We start from the raw sequence: 19688 nt of genomic DNA, 5'->3' as shown, positions 1-19688 counted from the left end.
CCCCAAGGGATGACGAGGTTGAACGGTCATAAACTCCTGCAAGACTGTTTCAGGCTGGACATAAGGAAGAACTTCTTTACTGTCTGAGCCCCCAAGGTCTGGAACAGCCTGCCATCAGAGGTGGTTCAAGCACCTACATTGAACACCTTTAAGAGTAAAATGGATACTTATCTTGCTGGGATCCTATGACCCCAGCTGACTTCTTGCCCTTCGGGCGGGGGGCTGGACTCGATGATCTTCCGAGGTCCCTTCCAGCCCTAATGTCTATGAAATCTATGAAATGAATCATGTGATTTTGTTTCTGCAGTATGATTGGGTAGCTGAAAATAGGAAAATTGTACCTGATTCGGAAAGAGAATGGTGACTTTGTGATTTGGGTACTGGGCTGGCACTCAGGAGAAATAGTTTTAATATCCTGTGATCTACAAACATGGAAGGTGATATGCTGTGTAAATTATTTAGCCTTTTTGGGCATGTCCACCCATGCAGGCACGTGTGCTTGCAGCAGTTCAAATAGCACTGGTACAAATTTGTGCTGGAGAATTGTGCCTCAGCACACGTGCCTGAACATGTACTTTGGTATGGGGCAAATTGTGCCACTTGGGGCAAACTGACCCTGCCCAGCTTTTCCTGGATCTTCATTCAGGGGGAGCTAGAGGCTGGGGCCAGCACCTGTACTGGCCCCAGCAGCATAAAAACCTGCCCTGGTGAGCAGCTCAGGGCTACTTGCCCTCAGGAGCTTCTGAGGCTCACTGGTTGGTATCTAGGGACACTAGTCCCTTGTGCCAGCTGGACTGCTGAAGGAGCCCTACCCTAGAGTGGCCCCTGCACCCTCTACCTACTGCAGCAGTTTGGCAGTGGGGGCTGCTTCCTGGCTTTGACCTGCTGCCACCTATGACAGCACCCACCCCCTTAGACCTGCAGCCCCATGGTTGCATGCCTGCCAGGCCCAGATGGGGACCGCACGGGCACCTGGGCTGTGGTACAGGCACTGTAGCAGAGCCACCTGCACCTCTGGGCCAGCTGTCAGTGGGCCATGGCTGCACAGGTGACCTTTGTGTCATGAACGTCACATGCCCTCAGAGGCTGGGGGAGCATGGTGACCTCCTTCAGGTGTTGGCGGTGGGATTGTGGTGGTGACGAGCAAGGAGCTCCCACAGGTAGCCACAGTGGCGTCGGCAGGGCAGGGAGGAGGGGAGTGCTGACTGCCGGTTGGCAATCACATGCAGACACTGCTGGCAGCATTGGCGGGAGCCAGTGGCTATCGAGGACTGCCCACAGATGCCGCCAGCGGTGTCGGTGGTGAGGGGGGTGGTGAGCGGCGACGGCCTGCAGGTGCCACCAGCAGCGTTGGCAGTGCTTCTTGCAGGGGGTGCACTGCCAAGCTCAGGGGTGCGCATACACCTGTGTGTGCCCTCTATGTGTTGTCAATGCTTTGTGCGGCACTACTGTTATGTCTTCTGGTGCCTGCACTCTGCCACCTGGGCAGCTATCACCCAGATGTGCTTCTTGCAGTGGCCTGCCTTGAACTGTTGTGTCCTCCTGGCCCCAAATGGCCAGGAGGTCAGCCACCTTATCTGTCCTCCAGCTGGGTCCCCGGTGCTGGCCCTGGGCAGGCTCGCCTGCCCAGGTCCCACCATTTGCCTTACTAGCAGAGATCCTGGTGTTTCCTGTTTAAAAATAGCAAATTCTCTGATAAAAAAACCCCAGATTCTCTTATTGACATACTCAAAATCTGTGTTCTTCTGTGATTAAAATGAAACACCACTATATATAGAGAAATCAGCTGGGCAATGTTTTATTGATATATTTATAATTTTAAAGCAATTTTGATTTGCTCTATCAAAAGCAGTGCCTCTATCATCATCATAAAACAAACTCTATACATCTATACACTTTGGCATTTGCTTTTGCTTTTTTTATCATAGAAAAAATCAGAACTGCTTCTGTCTCCTTCAGTCACCAGGATGTGGGGCGCAGAACAGCACTGCTATGCCAGTGCCCTATCCCTGCCCTTGCCTCTCACTCCCAACCCAGAACTCCACCACTGCCCCTCACTCCTGACCTGCAGCTCCTGCCTGCTCCCACTAGCTCCCTCCTGGCAGCAGCTCTGTCCCAGCACAAGGACATGAGTCCAGCTGCAGCTATTCCACCTGCTGCTTTCTGGCTCTGAGCAGTACCAGGCCTTGCTGTTCTGCTCTGTGTCTGTGCCCATGCTCCAGCAGTCCCCATGCTGCTCCTGGGAAGCCCTTCACTTGGGCTCAGGGTCTGGGCTGGGCAAGCCCCTATCCTTCCAGGCTGTCCTCCCCCTGCACAGGCTGCTCCAAGGGGGCAGGGGGGCTCTGAACTCAGCTCTGGCTGCCTCTTCTATCTGGATTGCTCCCTCGTCCCTGACCCCCATTGCTCTCTCTTATATGTACTCCTGCTGCCACCTCCATACCTCCCTCCATCCCATCACCACCACCCCCAAGTTGTTCCTGGGACCAGGAGCATTCCCCCCTCAGGCTGGGGCCACATGTCCCAGCACCAGTGTGGGCACGGGGCAGGGTTGCAAGGTGGCAGTTGCCCCTGCAGCCGCAGCTCCTGCCAGTAGGTCTTGTCCCATCTTGTGGCTGGGCATACAAGGTGTGTGATTTGTTGGGGGGATGTGGGGTTGGGGAGGGAAGGGGTGTGGGGTAGGTGGGGGGCTTGTGGGGCAGGTTGGGAGGTTTGTGAGTGGGTGTAGGGTTTGAGGGGGTGGCCTGGACTTGTCTGAGAGCATGCTTCAGCAGGCTGGGCCAGCGCCCTGCACCATATGCAGCCCTTGGTATCAAGCAGAACCACATAGCTGGGGGTCTCTGCCAGGAGCAGCCAAGAGTGCCCCAATGCCGCTGCTGCTGCAGGGAGGCTGTGCACTGTGCTGGGGGGGAACTCACCCCTCCTGAGTCATCTCTCCCACCCACAGTCCACCCACACATAGTCCCCACCACCCCCATGTGCCTGCTTACCAGGGACAGAGCCTGGGTTTGAGCTGCTGCTGCTGCAGCCTTGCCCCACTCCTATTTACTCCAGCGCGCTGCCTCAGGGGCTGTGAAGTTGGGGGGACTGTGAGGTTGGGGTGAGCTGGAGCAGCAGGGCCACACAGAAGCCATAGAGACATTCTGGCCACATGCATCTCCCTGGAGTACCCAGCATCCAGTTGCCTCAGGGCATGCTCCAGGAGTGTACCCTGTGCCACTTTTTCCCAGCAGGTTATTTTTTGATACTAGGATTTCCTGGTATCAAATTTAGAGTCTGTGCTGCAAATATTCAGCATTGGGAACATTTTTTCATTCCGAGCGTGCCTCTTGTGGCATCTCAAACTGCTTTGAGGCACTGCAACAGGCATGTGCTCACTCGTCTGGACATGGCCTTCATGTCTCCACTCCTCATCTATGAATCGGGGATGCTAATATTTCCTGGTCTTCACTTACTGGCTGTCTTGTCTGTTTCTTCTGGGGCTCCTCAGGGCAAGTTTTCTTGCTGTGTTATTTGTACAGGGCTTGTTACCATCATACAAATAACAGCAACAAACAGTGCACACTCAGTAGGATTTCTCTTCTGAATAATCATTCCTGATAAAATCTTCAAAACCCTCTGGATTTGCATGACTTTCTAGTGGCCATCTACTCATGAATTATAAATAGTACAACCCAAGGAATCACAACAAACTCAGCTCACTGTTGCTCTGCATGAACCAACTCTGAATTTTCTGGCTGCCTTGTACCAGAGGAATAGCTATGATATTCTTTCTGATTTTGCTTTTCTTTTCAAAGTGCCAAACTGAAGAATTGTCTGAAAAGGTAAGGAGAGATCCTGATAATCTTTACTTTAATTAACCATGAAAGCTTAGCAGCAAAGCAATGGAGGGCTCGATAAATTCTTTGACTTAAGATGATGTATAGGGATGATTAGAATTCCAACATCGTATCACTGCTAACATCCGACAGGTGCAAGCAGAGAAAGCAAACCCATTAGGTGGGAAGCAACAGAGAGTTGATAAGTCAAAGGGGAAAAATGTAATTGCTGTGATACAAAACAGCAAGTAAGCAAACTGACTGCAAAAAAGAAAAGGAGTTGCTGAGTTAACTTGAGGGTATATAGTGGCAGCAGTACATGGAAACCATCTGTAGGTGCTAAGAACTGTTTGAGAAGGCCAACGAACCAAGTGACCATAATTAAAAGGCAAACGCATGGAACCATTTCTGAAATTGGGCAACATTTAAAAAGCCTTATAATGACATCTATTCATCAGCAAGTGATGGTGGAGACTGTAGCTGTTCTACCTGTTGGTGGTGCATTTTCTCTTGTGGCTGTAGAGACTGATGTTAGACTTGCAGGTCCTGCCACATTAGTGAGTGCACTCATTAGTGAGTGCAGTATCATCAGCAAAAAGGAGCTCCCTAATGAGCATGTGCCTCACTTTTGTCTTGGCCTTTAAACATAAAAAGCCTTGTAAAAAGCCTCATAAAAAGCCTTGTAGCCAGTGATATTTCATGGCAGTTATGAATTAACTGTTTGGTTGCCCTATGATAAAAATGATGATCCCTGGTATTTCCAGCTAAGGACAGGAAGTAAAAAGCTTGCCTGCATTTTCTACATTGCTTAACTGTAACTTGAATGTATAGGCTTCAGTAGGGTTGGTGAACAGCTGCACTGTTCCAGTGTGATTGCCAATTTGCCAGGGATCTCTGTATTCCAGAGGGTCTACATCCCTTCAAGCCATTCAGCATTAGCTGACAGTTTCAGTGTAGGTCCTTGTTCTCCCATGAATCCAAATGAAAGTGGAATTTTCTCAGGTTGTCCAATGCTGTCAGAAACACAAGATAAGAGGTTTATTTGATTGTTAATAATTATTTTTTTACTAAGCTCAGGTTGATCTGGCTAATGCCCAAGTGCCTACAGAGGGACCAAGGCATACAATTTTTTTTCTTCCATTCAGTGCATTGCAGTGACTGAGGGAAAAGCACAGCTCTACCTAACTCTATCCAATGTTCTCAGACACTCCTAAGTGACTCCTGAAGGCATCTGTGCTCAGCTCGTGTGTGACATCCATTGGAGGCAATTTTGTTTTACAATGTACTTCAGGGCAAGACACAAATAAAGCTTCTATTTAATGCGTACTAATACACTGGTGATTTCCACTCTGTAATCATATTTGGGTCCCATTCCCAAACACCTGTACACGTGCTTAACTTTGCATAAGAGTTATCTCATCTAAGAAAATCACTTACTGTTACAATAGCTATACATGCTTAGATGCCTAGGGTCCTACAAATTAGAAAGTTGTGCATCAAACCAAAGATTTCTGTTAACGTTTGAAAAAAAGATTCTGAGGGATGTATATCTGCATTTGAGTCAGTCACAGTAAAAAGCTACAGTCCTGTTCTGCAAACCCTAGGTCAGTAACATTATCTTATAGGGTTTGGTAGAGTTAGGCTCCAGGTCTAACACAGGCAGAATCAAGGGCTATGTCACACAGGACACTTAATCTGTGCTAAATTTACTTAAAATGAAAGTGACCATGTGTTCAAGTGGTAAAATGTGCTAAGTGCACGTGTATTGTAGCAAGTTACAACTTTTCAGACAAGGAGCATCTCCAGATTGTATTCAGGAACATGTTTTCATCTACCATTCGCCTACTCCATGGGGATAATATAAGCAATTTCAAGTTCTTCAGCATCCCAGGATGCACTGCTCCAAGGACCAGTCAGTTCATGCCACAGCACTCCTAAAAACCTTCACAGCCACGGCCAGTTAGATAAGGGACTTAGGTGGATCCAAAGCACTGCAAGGCACATTTAGTGCAATTGCACATTTTACACAGTTTGCACAACATCAAGAGTTTTAAGTTCATTAGAGTTGTTTGTGAGATACACTTTGTTTTCACGTGTATTTGAAGAAATAAAGTTTACATGGTTTTGAAATTTGTCTTTTGTAGGCTTCCTGTCAAAGCCATGACTTCAGCTGCTCATAACCCCAACCCATCTCACAGCTCATGCCTCGGCTTCCCCCTCTCAGCCAGCCCCCACAAACTCCCGGTGAAAGACCTTAGTTCCCCCACAAGTCTTCCAGCACTCTCATTCTAGCACCCCATCAGGTCACCCCTAGCTCCCCCCACAACAAGGAGTGTTAAGCCCAACAGCTAGCATGAAAGTTGTTTACTGAAATGTTTTGAAGAAGCACGTTAAAGGTACAGCATGGTGAAGGAAGGGCTCAAAATTGCACAGAGGTCCCCTGCACCCCCTCCCAACTAGACACACACGGTCCAAGAAAGCAGTCAGCCAAGACTTCCCTGATAAGTTGTAGCTCTGTCTGGGATCCTTGGTCAGGAGCATTTCATCAGCCCAGACAGCATCCAAAGTGCCAGAGGTTTCTGCCAGCATGGATCTGTTTGGAGCTGGCCTGGTTTCCAGGAACTCATTCCCCCCTTGCCTTGCATATGTTGTAGAGGATGCAGGTGGTTGCCATGAAGTTAAGTATGTTCCTCAGCCTGAGTTTAAGGTAGACCCCCCCAGGGACCTACGGTGAACCTTTAGGCATTCAAAGTCATGCTCCACCACCATCTAGCAGATGCTTAGCCAGTAAGTGAAGAACTCCAAATCACCAGGGCTATGCATAGCTCATTGGACATGGGGTACCAAAGCCCAGTGTCCTGGCACTGGAGCAGGGTGCCCAGCTTGGCATGGAAGTCCATGAGCGTGCCATGGGACATACTAAAGTTTTGCTGCCACTCTTGCTGTCCTGGGGTCCAAGCACAAGTTGCTCCTACCAGTCTGAGCTTACTGGTCATGATAATCATTATCCAGAGGTAAGGATGTGGCATCGAATTCCAGACCCATAGCTCCCCAGCTTGTGTGGTGTTGCATTGTACTTCTTGCAAATGGGCTAGCTCAATGCCCATAGCAGCATCACAATCCTCAAAGTAGAGCCTTACCACAGCCAGTGGTTCACACTGCCAAAGTGTGGTGTGCATGTTCATTAGAGTGCTTGGTTTTGCTACTCATCTGCTGGAAGCCCCTGGAGATCTGATCCCAGGTAGAATGGTAGGTCAATGAGGGATTGGAGAGCCTATGCCAGGCCAAGCAGGGGCTGGAATTCATGTCCTCAGTGATACGGTTGGTCAACTGCTGTTGTCCTCTGTGCTTGTCTGTCAGAAAATTGGGAAAAAGCCACACCAAACTTTATCATGCACCTGCTCAGAACAAGTTCGAGCTTTAATACCACACAACATTCAACAGATTGAATGTTGCTAAGTATGCTGTGTGACAAGGCCCCAGGAAGCAGACTTACTGGGTGATGATGTTGTAGGAATACGTTCGTAGTAATAATGGACTATACAGCATATGAGCTGCCACTGAACCAGAATTAATACGAAAGAGGATAATAATTACCCTATTCAAGATTAAATAAATGTGCTATCAAAGCCATGTATCACAGTAGTTAAAACAGTCCCCTGTTTTCAGTAGTAGCGGGCCAGAGATATCTGTGTGGTATAGAGAAAGAGCTATTCTAGCTGATTGCTGTCTTTCACAAACTGTACTTTAAAGTCAGCAGAATAGAAGGCCAATCTATGAAAAGAATGACTCTTTTTTTGAAGGTGATAAATTGAAGTGGGTGCCTGACATGGCAAAGGGGAACACTTTAAAATAAGTTGTGGCTATCAGCCCATCCTATTCTGCTCTCACACAAACCTATGCAGATGTATCTGTGCCTTCTCACTTGGAAAATACTTTCTAACCTCCCTACTTTTGGGATTGACTGGCAAAAATCCAAAGTCTTGGTTATATCATATTTCTGTCTGCATGCCTTGGTGTTCACAGTTAAACTAATCACAGCAACCAGAGGCAGTTAAGTACCTTAGGGTTTGAATAACTACTGCATGGAAGAATATTACTGGAGATAACTTTCTCTCTTTCCTCTAAAACCTACACAGATAGCCTAGGACCAAGAAGCTCTATTTCTTCCTATGAGACCATGTGGATGGTATAGAGGACTGCAGTCTATTCCTTTTCTTGTTCAAGGCAGATCTGAGGCAACTAGGCAAGCCATTAGTGCAATAGGTTATGGTATTTACTGGGTACATGTGGCTGTCAAGGAACATGATTTTAAATCGGAATTTGGAAGATGAGTACTGACTTGGTTTTAGATGTGGGCCTTACTACACTAATTTATCTCTGGGTCAGATACAGATTGGCACATAAGGCACTTAAACAGGATTTAGGCAGCATTTAGCCATCCAAGTTGCAAAAAGCAGTCCAGATTACTCACAATCCTGTGGTCAAAATCCTGCTAGGCACCTTCATTCTGAATTGTAAACATCCCTAGACATCTAAACTTGGCTTCTGTGCCTGCCCCAAAGCACCCTGGTGTGGTCAGGAAGGTGCCTAGCGCTCTACTTATGTCCTGTCTCAATTATTTGAAGCAGAGCAGTATTTAAGCTCCTGATCTTGTAGGTATGCTCTGAACATGTCTGACCAACATCAACAACATTGATTTCAGTAGGAAAAGTGGCAGCCATTGTCCTTTTCACTGCATAATTCAGGGAGTGGAAGCCAGGTTTTACATGGTAGCCTGGTGGTTAGTACTTCTTCCTGGATGTGGGAAACCTATGCTTTCAGAATAGTGATAAACTTGTGGGCACAGTGTGACCTGTGCTAACTCTGTTACACAAACTGCAGGAGGCTGTGCTCCTCAATAACCACCCTCTTATGGAGCCCTTTGAGAAGTCTTTTACCTCTGCGTGAACATCATTATCCTACAGTACATATTCCATCTTATTTGTGTACACTATGGCTAGGGACAGCCATTACACATAAGCAGGTTTAAGTAATCAGAAACTAGTTTCAACCAGTAACAGAACATAAGTTCAGTGCACAAAAACCAGTTTCAAAATGACTAAAACTGGTTTAAGATAAACCTGGTTGAATGTAGTGTCAGACTTAACTGATTTGGGTCAAATCCAGAGTGCTAGCTGGGTTCTGTCAACACTCCTGCCCCTTTAGCAGTGAGCAGGAAAAAGCCCGGGATGGTGAAGGCAGGGTCAGGGTTTATACTCCTCCCTAATCAGAACATCCTGCTGGGGCCTGGCCATGCCCCCCCTCCCCCAGCTCAGCATTGTAGAAGGGAGGGAGGGCTGCTCTAGTGCCCACCAGCTTCTAGCCTGAGCCATTGCAGGCATGTGCCTGCATTTCCTCAGTCCAGAGGGAATGTCTGTACAGTTGCAAACTGGTTAGACTAACCTGCAAAGATTGAATCAATTCAGGCTCAGGCTTTTTCAATGTTTGTCCCTAGCATATGTCTTTAAGAGCCTTGTCATTCTCCAATATGAATTTAAGCTCATCCAATTAAAACACTGGAATTTTGTATAGTAGAAAGGCTGGTGTGTTTCTTCCTTGAAGAAAATTTAAAATGCTGCTACCATCACTGATGAACCACATGGAGTTGGCTAGAACAGAATCTGAGTGCATGGAATAGTGACCAATTCAAGAATTGTCAAGAGCTGTGCTTTTGAGCAGGAACTGCCAGGGGCTGTACTAGACATAAATAAAGCCAGACTTGGCCCCAGAGAATGTACAGTCTAGAAAGTTAAAAGATCTTGGAATTGCTGGTGATGGTGAACAGCCCAAGAGTTTTCTCTTCCACACCTATTCCATTCTCATTAGTCCCTTTACGGCAGGTTGAAAAGTGAACAGTGAACAGGTATAATGGCATTGCCACTTTGCTGTAGCAGACTTGCTCTGGAATTGAATGCATCAGCATACACATTTCTCTTCTCTCTTATTGTTACTGTGACAGGCCTATTCTTATTGTTTGGATGTACTCCTTATTAAAAATACAATGCATTTTGAATAGTTTAGAACAGAGGTCAGCAATGCAACATTTTTCTGGAGATGGGCCAGAATGACACAGCTTGGGCTCAAGGTGAATTTGTGCTGGGACCCAGTCATTATCTCCACCACTTCTTCCCACTGCTGCTTCTCTGCTGCCCAGCTGCAGCATGGCATAGGCAAAGCCTCCCATTGCTGAACCTCCCTGCCACCAAAGCTCCTGCTCTGCAGGCTAGATCAAATGGCTTCAAATCAAGACAAATCAAGATTTAGTCTGTGGCCATAGGCTGCCACCCCCTGATCTAGCAAGTAGAAGGCAAGAGTTCTGGTCCCCCTTCTGATACTAAGTCATTGTTGACCTTGAAACAGCTAATTTAGGCCAAAATGTTCTAAAAACAAGCACCTAGGAAACTGGACCCAAATCAGAGATGAGAGGGATTAGGTTTAAAGGTGTTGGTCTTTTGAAAACCTGTGATAACATTCGCCTTAAAAAAGGTATTTTGGTGCCCTTGAATGAGTAGCACTACATGTGACCAAAGCCCTTTTATTACAAAAATATCCTTCTACAAGCCAAGCTAGAGTATAAAAATATTGCCAAAAAACCCAGTAGCAATACACATTTTGAAATACTTGTTAAAGGAATAGATCTCCTTAGAACACACATTTTTGTAGAGGGTCTGGTTAAACAACGTAAAGGGTTGCTGGAGATGGCGCTTATTCATATTAAAACACATCACACTGAATTGTATACTGAGGTTTTTGGGAACTTGAGGTTTTTTCACATGAAGGCCTTGGTATGCATAAGCTAGTGCTTCTTTTGTTATGCTGATGGTCAGGGATTCCTGAGTCTCTTTTAAACTTGTTTTAAAAGATAAAAAAAAAACAGTCTAAGTAAACATTTGTTAAGAGGGTTAGACACAAAAAAGCAAACTTTGCTGTCACAGCAGCCTGCTTTATTTAGTGTAATTTAACTAGTCATCATCTGTTCTTGGAGCTATCTTGTCAGCTATGTATTGTTTCCCTTCTGCAGAAGGGAATCAGACTGACTTGTGACACCGATTCCCCTAAGAAACCAGAATTCTTAAATTTCAGAACCAAGCCTCAATGGATTATAGCTTTTCCACCTCCTATATCAGACCTGGAGTTTACCTTCTTATCCAGATCCATAATAAATGATCCCATTCTCATCTCCATTTACAGTTGGTGAACAGATTTTCTACTTGCATGCCATAGGCAGCAAATGTGTGATTTCTAGTACCATCCTGATCCATATGACATTATTTCATTCCCACTTCTATCACAAATCCGCCACAGATTTTTAATGATCTATTCCCATCCTATATCACAACTGACATGATTTTTCCATTCTTATCCTGATCACTGACTTTGCCCCTAGGTAGTAGCTACCTGGAGAACCAGAGGAAAGCCAGCTACTTCTGAACTCCCTGAAGACAGGCAGGCAAATGTTAAGACACAGTTCTATGGCAAGTACCTGCTGGCAATATTCAAAGCTCCTCACACAAATACCATGTAAGATCAAGTAAAAATAGAAAATTGTATCAATGCTGAAAACCATCTGACACAAAATGTATTGTATACATCCTGATATTGATTTACTTTCTGAACCCTGAAATGCAGATATAGCCTCTATTTTGTTCTCAGAGGCTGCGTCTATATGAGATTTCATAGACATTCGGGCTGGAAGGGACCTCGGAAGATCATCGAGTCCAGCCCCCCGCCCGAGGGGCAGGAAGTCAGCTGGGGTCATAGGATCCCAGCAAGATAAGCATCCAATTTGCTCTTGAAGGTGTTCAATGTAGGTGCTTGAACCACCTCCGATGGCAGGCTGTTCCAGACCTTGGGGGCTCGGACAGTAAAGAAATTCTTCCTTATGTCCAGCCTGAAATGGTCTTGCAGTAGCTTATGACTGTTCAACCTTGTTATCCCTTGGGGCGCTCTGGTGAATAAATGTTCCCCCAGATCCTGGTGGTCACCCCTGATAAACTTATAGGTGGCCATCAGATCACCCCTGAGCCTGCGCTTTGCCAGGCTAAAGAGCCCCATGGCTCTCAGCCTGTTGTCGTAAGGTCTGTTTTCCTGACCTCTGATCATGTGTGTGGCTCTTGTCTGGAGTCTCCCAAGCTTCTCCATATCCTTTTTGAATTGTGGAGCCCAAAACTGGATGCAGTACTCCAGCTGCGGCCTCACCAAGGCCGAGTACAAAGGGAGAGTGAAGTCCCAGGATGTGCTTGAGAATGACGTCCTGGGATTTGCTTGAGAGATGCTGACTGCGCTGTACCCTGTGATTACTGCAGAGTAGTGTCGCTTGGTGGAAAGTGTGACACGATGCTAGTGTACAGTAGGCTTGGGCTACTGTGTAGTCAGCATCACAAAAAAGCCATTTGTTGGAGCTGCTGCACAGTAACTTGTATAAACAAGTACTAAATGACTGCACAGTAACAACTGTACGGCCAGTGTCTTGTGTAGACGTGGCCACAATTGCTGTAGCCTAATAAGAGGAGACAAAGCACATACATTGTGCCTTGTCTCATGGAGACCTGAGTTGAGATGAAAAGTAGCTATTCTATCACCTATAAACCAAAATACAGCTCTCAGACACAAAAAAGAGAGATCAACTTTGAGACCTTTTGAAGGTGAAGCCTTGTGTTGGGACAGCCCTTTCTTCACATCTCCAAAAGTCCACAGAGGTCCTGTCCTTTAACCACCAGACAACGGTTCTACTAGTCACATGCAAGAAATCTATTTAGCTCAATCATCCTTGAGTCATTTTACGCAGAATCTGCATTTTCAAGTCCCACTTGAAACTGGATTACAAGTGGTTCCTGTTATCTTATTTAAACTTGTTTGCCTGACTCAAATGTAACTTTTATTTCTGATGCATGTTTGAATTATCTTTCCAGAGAAAAGTTTTAGCAATGTGTTTAAATAGTGGTTATTTAAAGCCACTCTTTAATGCCTACTCAATACTGGTAAAGAAAAACTGGTTTAAAACATGTGTTAAAGAACCACTCTTAAATAGGTCAGAACTGGTGTAGATGGAGGAACTTCATCCATCTTTGTCCTTTAAACACTTGCTGAGGAGATCTTTGCTGTCTCTACCTGGTATAAGTGCAGTGGTGATATGTCAATGGAAACAGTCAAAAACTGCATAATGTCTTTGCTGCGTCTCATTGAGAGCTGCAGTCCATTGCTTTTTTTCTACTAATGATAGCTCATTGTGTAACAGCGTGTAGAGCTACGTCAGCAGAATTGCACAGAAGCATATAAAACATTCAAATCATTGTCACTGCTTTATTGGATTCTGCTACCTTCCGGGTAATTCGTGTAAATCACTTGGTTACTTTTTTCTCCAGTCAGCTTTAAATGTGGGACCATTTGAAACACGTAGTAGAGGTGAATGTTGTACTTGATCCTTTAAAAGCTAGGAACGTGTCAGTCAGTCATATCTCTACACCACATTTTCATTGACGTATCTATGTAAGATGTTTATATGGTCCTGTTAGTGTAATTATCTCAGAGTCATTAATGTATTGATCCTCACCACATTCCTGTGACGTAGAAATTGCTGCTAACCCCATTTTATAAAGGATGAACAGAGGGAATATTGATCTGATGCAAGGCAGTACCATACAGAGACACCCAGAGCTCGCTTATGTATTACGGTCTACTGTTACAAGGCAGTATGGTACAGAGATGCTCCAGATAGTTCTGCGCATCCTAGATCTGGAACTGAAACACCATAGCCACAGCACTACACCCAGGCTAATAGACTCTGTTTCTCAGCTAGACTATGCTTCCAGTTCGGGGGCTAGTTTGTGGAGACCTAGCTGAGGGGTCTCCACAATAACACACAGCATTCCCTTGCACCATAGAAATGAACCCAAAGATTTCTACCAGGTCACACAAGAAAGCAATCCTTTGTTTTCTCCAGACAACATTTTTTTTCCAGAGTCCCAGGACTGTATCTGAGAACTTGACTCACATACCTCTCCGATTAATGAGACAGCACTGAAATAATTACTAGCTAAATGTCACCAGTACACTTGGAATTTTATTTTATGGAGGTTCTCAAACTGAACTCATTCCTGCAGTAGCTGGGTGCCTTCTTGTACTGCATAAAGCAATGTGCCTACCAGCTGTCATGTGGCTTGTTTGCCTCCTCTCCCCACAGGAAACCGAGTGCACCGTGGAGTGTCATGTTTTGCTAGAGACTTTTCTGGTTTTGTTTTCTTATGTTCTGTTTGTGTTTGTTATTTCAACGAGCACGCATGGCATTATTTGTTGGTTTTAACCACAGAAAGGTCAAAGGAATGGGTCCTGAACTTGGAACAGAAGGTGGTGAGGCCTGTGATAGTTGCTAGGGGAGGTCATTCTGCAGTCTCAGACCAACTCTTGAGCAAGTTCTGTCCTGCACAGATAAGCTTTGTCCTTGTTCTAGAACAATGCTTCTCAACCTTTTTTTAGACTCCAGGCACCCGCTCAGAAAATGCCGGCACTTAGCTTTCACTTGTTTCTTGACTATGGAAAAATAATAGGGCAATTCTGTTGGTGCAAAGAACTGCCCTAAGAATCCACAAGTGACAAAAGAATAACAATCCATAGTGACAAAAGCAGTCTGACCTCTTGTAGTCACTATGGATTCTTATTTTAAATTTCTGGGTTTATCTTGTGACTCTTGTATAGGTGTTTGGACACCTGACAGTGCTAAGACTGCATAACCCCCGGTTCTCATTCCTGGCTGTCAAGGATTTCACCCTGCCGCAGCACCCTGGTTGAGAATCACTCTTTTAGAATTGCGTTTTTGCCAGAGGAGCAAAGTTGTTGATGATGGTCTCCATCCAGTAGCTTTAAGTCAGTTTTTGGATATCTCAGGGTGAGGCCACTGAGTAGCTCTACAGAAGGATCAAGACCTTCCCCTTGATTAGAAATTCTTTGGGAAGCAGAAGGTGTATCTGATATGCTCACAATAGCCTGAGTGCCCTAGGAGACACACTACAGTATTGTGTACTGTTTGGAGCTTCCTGTGAACTCAAAGGATAATATCCACAGAGAATATACTTAGTATATACCCAGTGTAGGTATAACACTTATACTAAATATAGACATATAAATATACCTACTGTTGAGGACATACCTAATGTAGGTACAATTGAATGTAATAGAACTTCTGTAACACCAGGGGTTTTATAATAAAGTGCCATTGACTTTTTTTATGGGGGGTCCCAAAAAGTCCATTCCTAATGTTTGTTATGCTGTCTCTAGAGCCCTGCCAAGTTCTGAGCAGTAGCTGGAAGGGATGCCTGGGTATGACACGAAGTACTCTGTCTTTGAGAGGCTGAGTACATTCCCTACTGAGCTCCTTGCTGCAGACGTTTGGAGTTCATAAGCTGATGTTCAGCAGTGGAAAAGGAAATAAATGACAAGGCTTCCAAGGGCTGCCTGGATATCTGATATGAAGGGTAAGGGACTAATGCAGGCGTCTGAGCATGCTGGTGCGCTCATAGATTTTCCAGGCTTCACAGTGATGTGCCCTGGTGCATTTGATAATAGACTCAGTCTCTTAATTTCCTCCAGGCTTACTCATTTCATGTGGGTCAGTTTATACATAGCTGCTTGAGTTTATAAAAGCGTATGGTATATAGAAAGTGTATGATGACCCAAAAGAGGTCCAAAGAGAAAGCAAGCAATGAAAAAGTAATATGAGTACGCAGCAAATACAATAGCCACAGCTTGCAGCCAGAATATGCTGCCATGTGCTGTGAATCATCCTCTCAGAGCACACAAGCAGAACAGGGTTGAGCTGGGTCATTCTGCGGCTAGAATATTCCAAGGAACAGATACATCATGCCCTTCAAGAAGCTGAGTTTGTGATTCGGTAGGTCTCACACTTTCTTTTCCTCTCAGCTGAGTTTGTGTCCGCTGCCTAGTGGTAAGAACATTGTTCAGTTTAACATGATGTCTTCTGAATCAGAGGTAAAAGCAAAGGCCTGATCTCCTCCAATCACTAAAAATCCACTTACATTTTTGACTGCAGTAGAGGAGTTAACCCCAGCTTCCTGGCCCAGTTGTTAAAATCTGCCTGCTTATAATCTCTCATGTATTTTAGCTGGAAGCATTATTCTTTTGTCCTCTCCTTGTCTAACTTCGCTGGGAATTCTCTCCCTGTGCACTATGAAGGGGTTAGTGCCATCTATGCCAGAGGGGGCTGTGAGTCAGTTTGGTGTGAAGTAATCTCTCCCGAGGGGGCTAGATCTTTTAGTCTTGACCTCTGCGAATAAAATTTGAATCACTTAATTAGCCCCACTAAAGTCAATGGAGCTATTCGCAGGAGGAAAGATTCTTCAGGTGTGTAAGTTGTTCCAGCCTATGGTTTTTGTATAGCATTGCAGCCTTTTCACCACAAAACTTGATTAAATTAATCAGTTCAAAGTTCATTTTGAAGGTATAAATTAAGGTCAGATTTGCTTTAAATATATGAAAATGGAGGATTTTATCTTTTGAGCAGAAACCATCTGAAGCACTGTCGTCTAACATTATTTGGAAACCAAGCATGGTATGGAGTGTGTTTTTTCATTCACTTTCTTGATTCAGTGGAACCCCAAAGTCCAACTGAAGCTCAGTGGATATAACCCCAAATGAAGGGTAATAGCAACTCAATCTCATGGTGAACCAAACTCCACTGTATTCCCGTGGATGTTGCCCAGTTCTATGTGTACATCAGCTAACAGCTGTAAAGCATTGTACGCTTGCTGAATAAGTGAAAGACATTTGTGCTGGTATTTTATTAGATTTTAATTCTTTCACATGTGTTTTGATCATTCATTTTCCTTTCCCCAAGAAGTGAAGTACTTAGTTTGTTAGATGCTCTTGGTGAGAAACAGTTCCACAAAAGAGAAGTGGGTTCAACACGAAACAAAGATTTGAGTCTCAGGTTTCAATACCCAGGCTCTGGACTAGTGTTAATCAAAATGCTTATCTCTTACTGGGGGGCATGGAGATAGACTTCCATCACTTGGCAGTGACACCATTAGCTAGTGCAAGTGTCATCTATACTTGGACAAATCATGCCCATAGCAAAGGATCTCAACATTGAGACAGAGGAGGCTAATGATAGTAGTTCCCTACTGGGCTTTGCTAAGGATTGGAAGGACAAAACAGCAACAATAGAAATTAATACTTTGTATTCATGGAGTGCTTTTTCTTCATAGATCTTCAGGTATTATTATCCTTTATAGATGGGAAAACTGATAAACTCTTGTGACTTCCCTGTGCCATACACTTAGTTACAGCTCTCCAGGCCATCAGGAACTGATAGCTGTCCTCTCAGGTGCATTCTTCTTCCCCTGCAGCAGAGAACTGAAATGATGTAGCAAGCTCACAGCCCTTAGGAATAGGGCAAAGAGTTGAAATCAGACTCTGTCCTGCCTCAAGAAATAACAGGAGAGACGTCTCCCATTTCTTACAGCTACCATAGCTTTTGCCTTCATTTCCACTGCTTGATCAACACAATGTACTGGTTGTGAAGACAATCCAAAGGGAATATTTTTAAAATAACTTACAACTTTAAGCATGCATGCATGCATTTGTTTTCAGATGCAGTCGATCCCTATACTGGCAAGAGATTTTTAAGTTTTGATATACTGCTCTGGTGATTGCCTACGTAGGATGAAATGCATCCTTAAACACTGAGCTGTCAAAGTAATATCCACAAATCATTCAGCACACCAGCTCTGGCAGATAGTAAATATTTTATACCTTATTGAAAAATAATATTTCTTCTTCTCAAGTATTCCACTTGTATTCCCTTTGGGCCACTCTTAAAATAGCCGTCTGGGATTTGTGTAAACTAAGAGTTCCCTTAATGCTTTTAAAGCTTTTGTCACATAGACCCAAATGCCCTCAAAAGTAGGGATTCTGTTTTGGTGAGTGTTTAATGTGAATAATATTTTGGGGGAATGGGAATTTTTCTACTCTGGTCCATCATGACGATATCAATTGCATGTTACATATGCAGAGCTGTTGTAATAGCGATGGACCTTGCACAGGCAGGGCAGGGGGAGCTAAACATGCCGGTAAGAGACTTGCAAAGTAAAGTGAAAAGAAGACAAGACTGTAAAGTACCTGAGAGAAGATGAGTTTGTCTGACCTCACTGTGTCCCAGTGTTAGAAAAGAACGTGTTATCTGTCACCTTCTTTTCTTTTTTCTGCAGGCTATTGTTTTTCCTCACCTTTCCTCATCTCTCCGTCCAACTTAACTTCCATGCTGTTTCTGGTATATTTACAGATGGGTTTAAATAATTGGCTCTGTAGAACAGTAATCCCATAATTTACAAAAATAGTTTAATACCTGAAATACTGAGGAGGATCTGTAAAATGGTTTTTAAAGCACTTTCGGTGCACTTCCTGTCTCAACCTGTCCTGTGAAAAAAATGGGCTGAAGTTCAGGACTGTGTTTCCTAGGATTGTCTTTTGAATAGCTAAAGCCCTGGGACTACGTAGTCGGGACCTAATTTATGTTTGTGGATAAGATGAATAGACCTCTGGGTATTGGATGTCTCAGAAACAAAATTGCAGTTTTTGCTGGCCACAAATAATCTCTTCCCAGACATTTGTCACTGAAATTTTTTTTTTCCAGAAACACAGAAGCAGGTTGAATTTGTCTGGGTAATCTTCCATGCTCTGAGGTGATGAGGAAAAAAATCTGAGTTATCCATATGCTGCACCCATATAAAACTCAAAAATGGCATGAGCGTGCTTCATTTGTAGCTTCTCCTGATGATGAGATTGGCCTGAGTTTTGTTCACCATCCCTGTGGCTCCAAGAAGTGGTTGTGTCGTAACTGTAAACTGGAGATTATGAGGAGGAAGAGAAGAATAATAATATGGCATCCAGATTTTTGTTTGTGAAAACATTTGAACCGTCTGCCCTTGAGACATTCCTCAAGCAATATTGCCAACGTGCACTCTTCCCTTTCGAACATTTAATGGAGTGGTGAGCTAGTCGACAGCTGCAAGTTTAGATTTTCTGACTATATGATGGCAACAGTGTCTTTGCTGTCAAAAACACACTGCATTTTTTCCTTTTCCAGCTGGAAGAAAAATATGTTTCCAATTTAACACCCCCCCCAAGTCCCCCCCCAAACAAAACAAGCATAGCAAGTTAAAGTCCACCTCTTCATACATTTTTAACAGTGCTGATTCAAAAAAGTAACTGAAATATTAATTGATAATTGGTATTGGTTATGGAGAAATAATACGAGTTAAAATATCTGACTTTACAGTGTGCAAGTATATGAAAATCGTGAACAGCCACTCAGACTGCGAGGTGCTGGGTACCGGATAAGCACCCGACTAGAAGGTTGGCAAGGCCCTTTGAGTAGATGTGATATCTTTTATTAGATCAACGGAGTAGTTGGAAAAAAATTCTTGGCCAGCTTTTGGGCAAAGTCACCCTTCTTCAGGCATTGGGAGTCTCTGCTGTTCTGAGACTCCAGGAAATGAGAGAAGCTAAAAGTGTGGCAGGATATCAGTGCAAATGTAAATAGGCACTGATTATTAAAAAGACAAAAGGTAAAGCAGAGAGGGGAGGGGGAAGAAAGCAGGGGGGGAAAAGGCTATGCCTGACGAAGGGATTTTAAACCTGAAAACTTGCTAAAATTTTTTTTTCCAAGTATTTAAGTTGGTCTAATAAAAGATATCAGATTCACCCAAAGAACCTCGTCTGCCTATGCCCTTACACCAACACGGCTACAACCTGCGCCCCTGTAATGTTACAGTGATAGAATACAGGGTGGGAAAGAGGCCGTCAGTGAAAAAGAAT

At 44.4% G+C, this 19688-nt stretch overlaps 1 long non-coding RNA gene across 1 annotated transcript in view; it reads right to left on the bottom strand.

Moving 5' to 3' along the window:
• LOC109305152 overlaps window positions 1–14582 on the bottom strand; it is a 15868-nt gene extending 1286 nt beyond the window's left edge. Inside the window, exons 1-2 of the long non-coding RNA XR_002099568.1 lie at window positions 14503–14582; window positions 8357–8363 (exon numbers count right to left, since the gene is read on the bottom strand). This is a non-coding gene — a long non-coding RNA (uncharacterized LOC109305152). The remainder of the gene's footprint in view (window positions 1–8356; window positions 8364–14502) is intronic.
• Between the last annotated feature and the right edge of the window lie 5106 nt (window positions 14583–19688).

The sequence above is a fragment of the Gavialis gangeticus genome, unplaced genomic scaffold (genome assembly GCF_001723915.1).
Source record: "Gavialis gangeticus isolate Ggan-Ray unplaced genomic scaffold, GavGan_comp1, whole genome shotgun sequence".
NCBI lineage: Eukaryota > Metazoa > Chordata > Crocodylia > Gavialidae > Gavialis > Gavialis gangeticus.
Note: the sequence above shows the minus strand (reverse complement) of the source record. Positions and strands in the feature narration are given on the sequence as shown.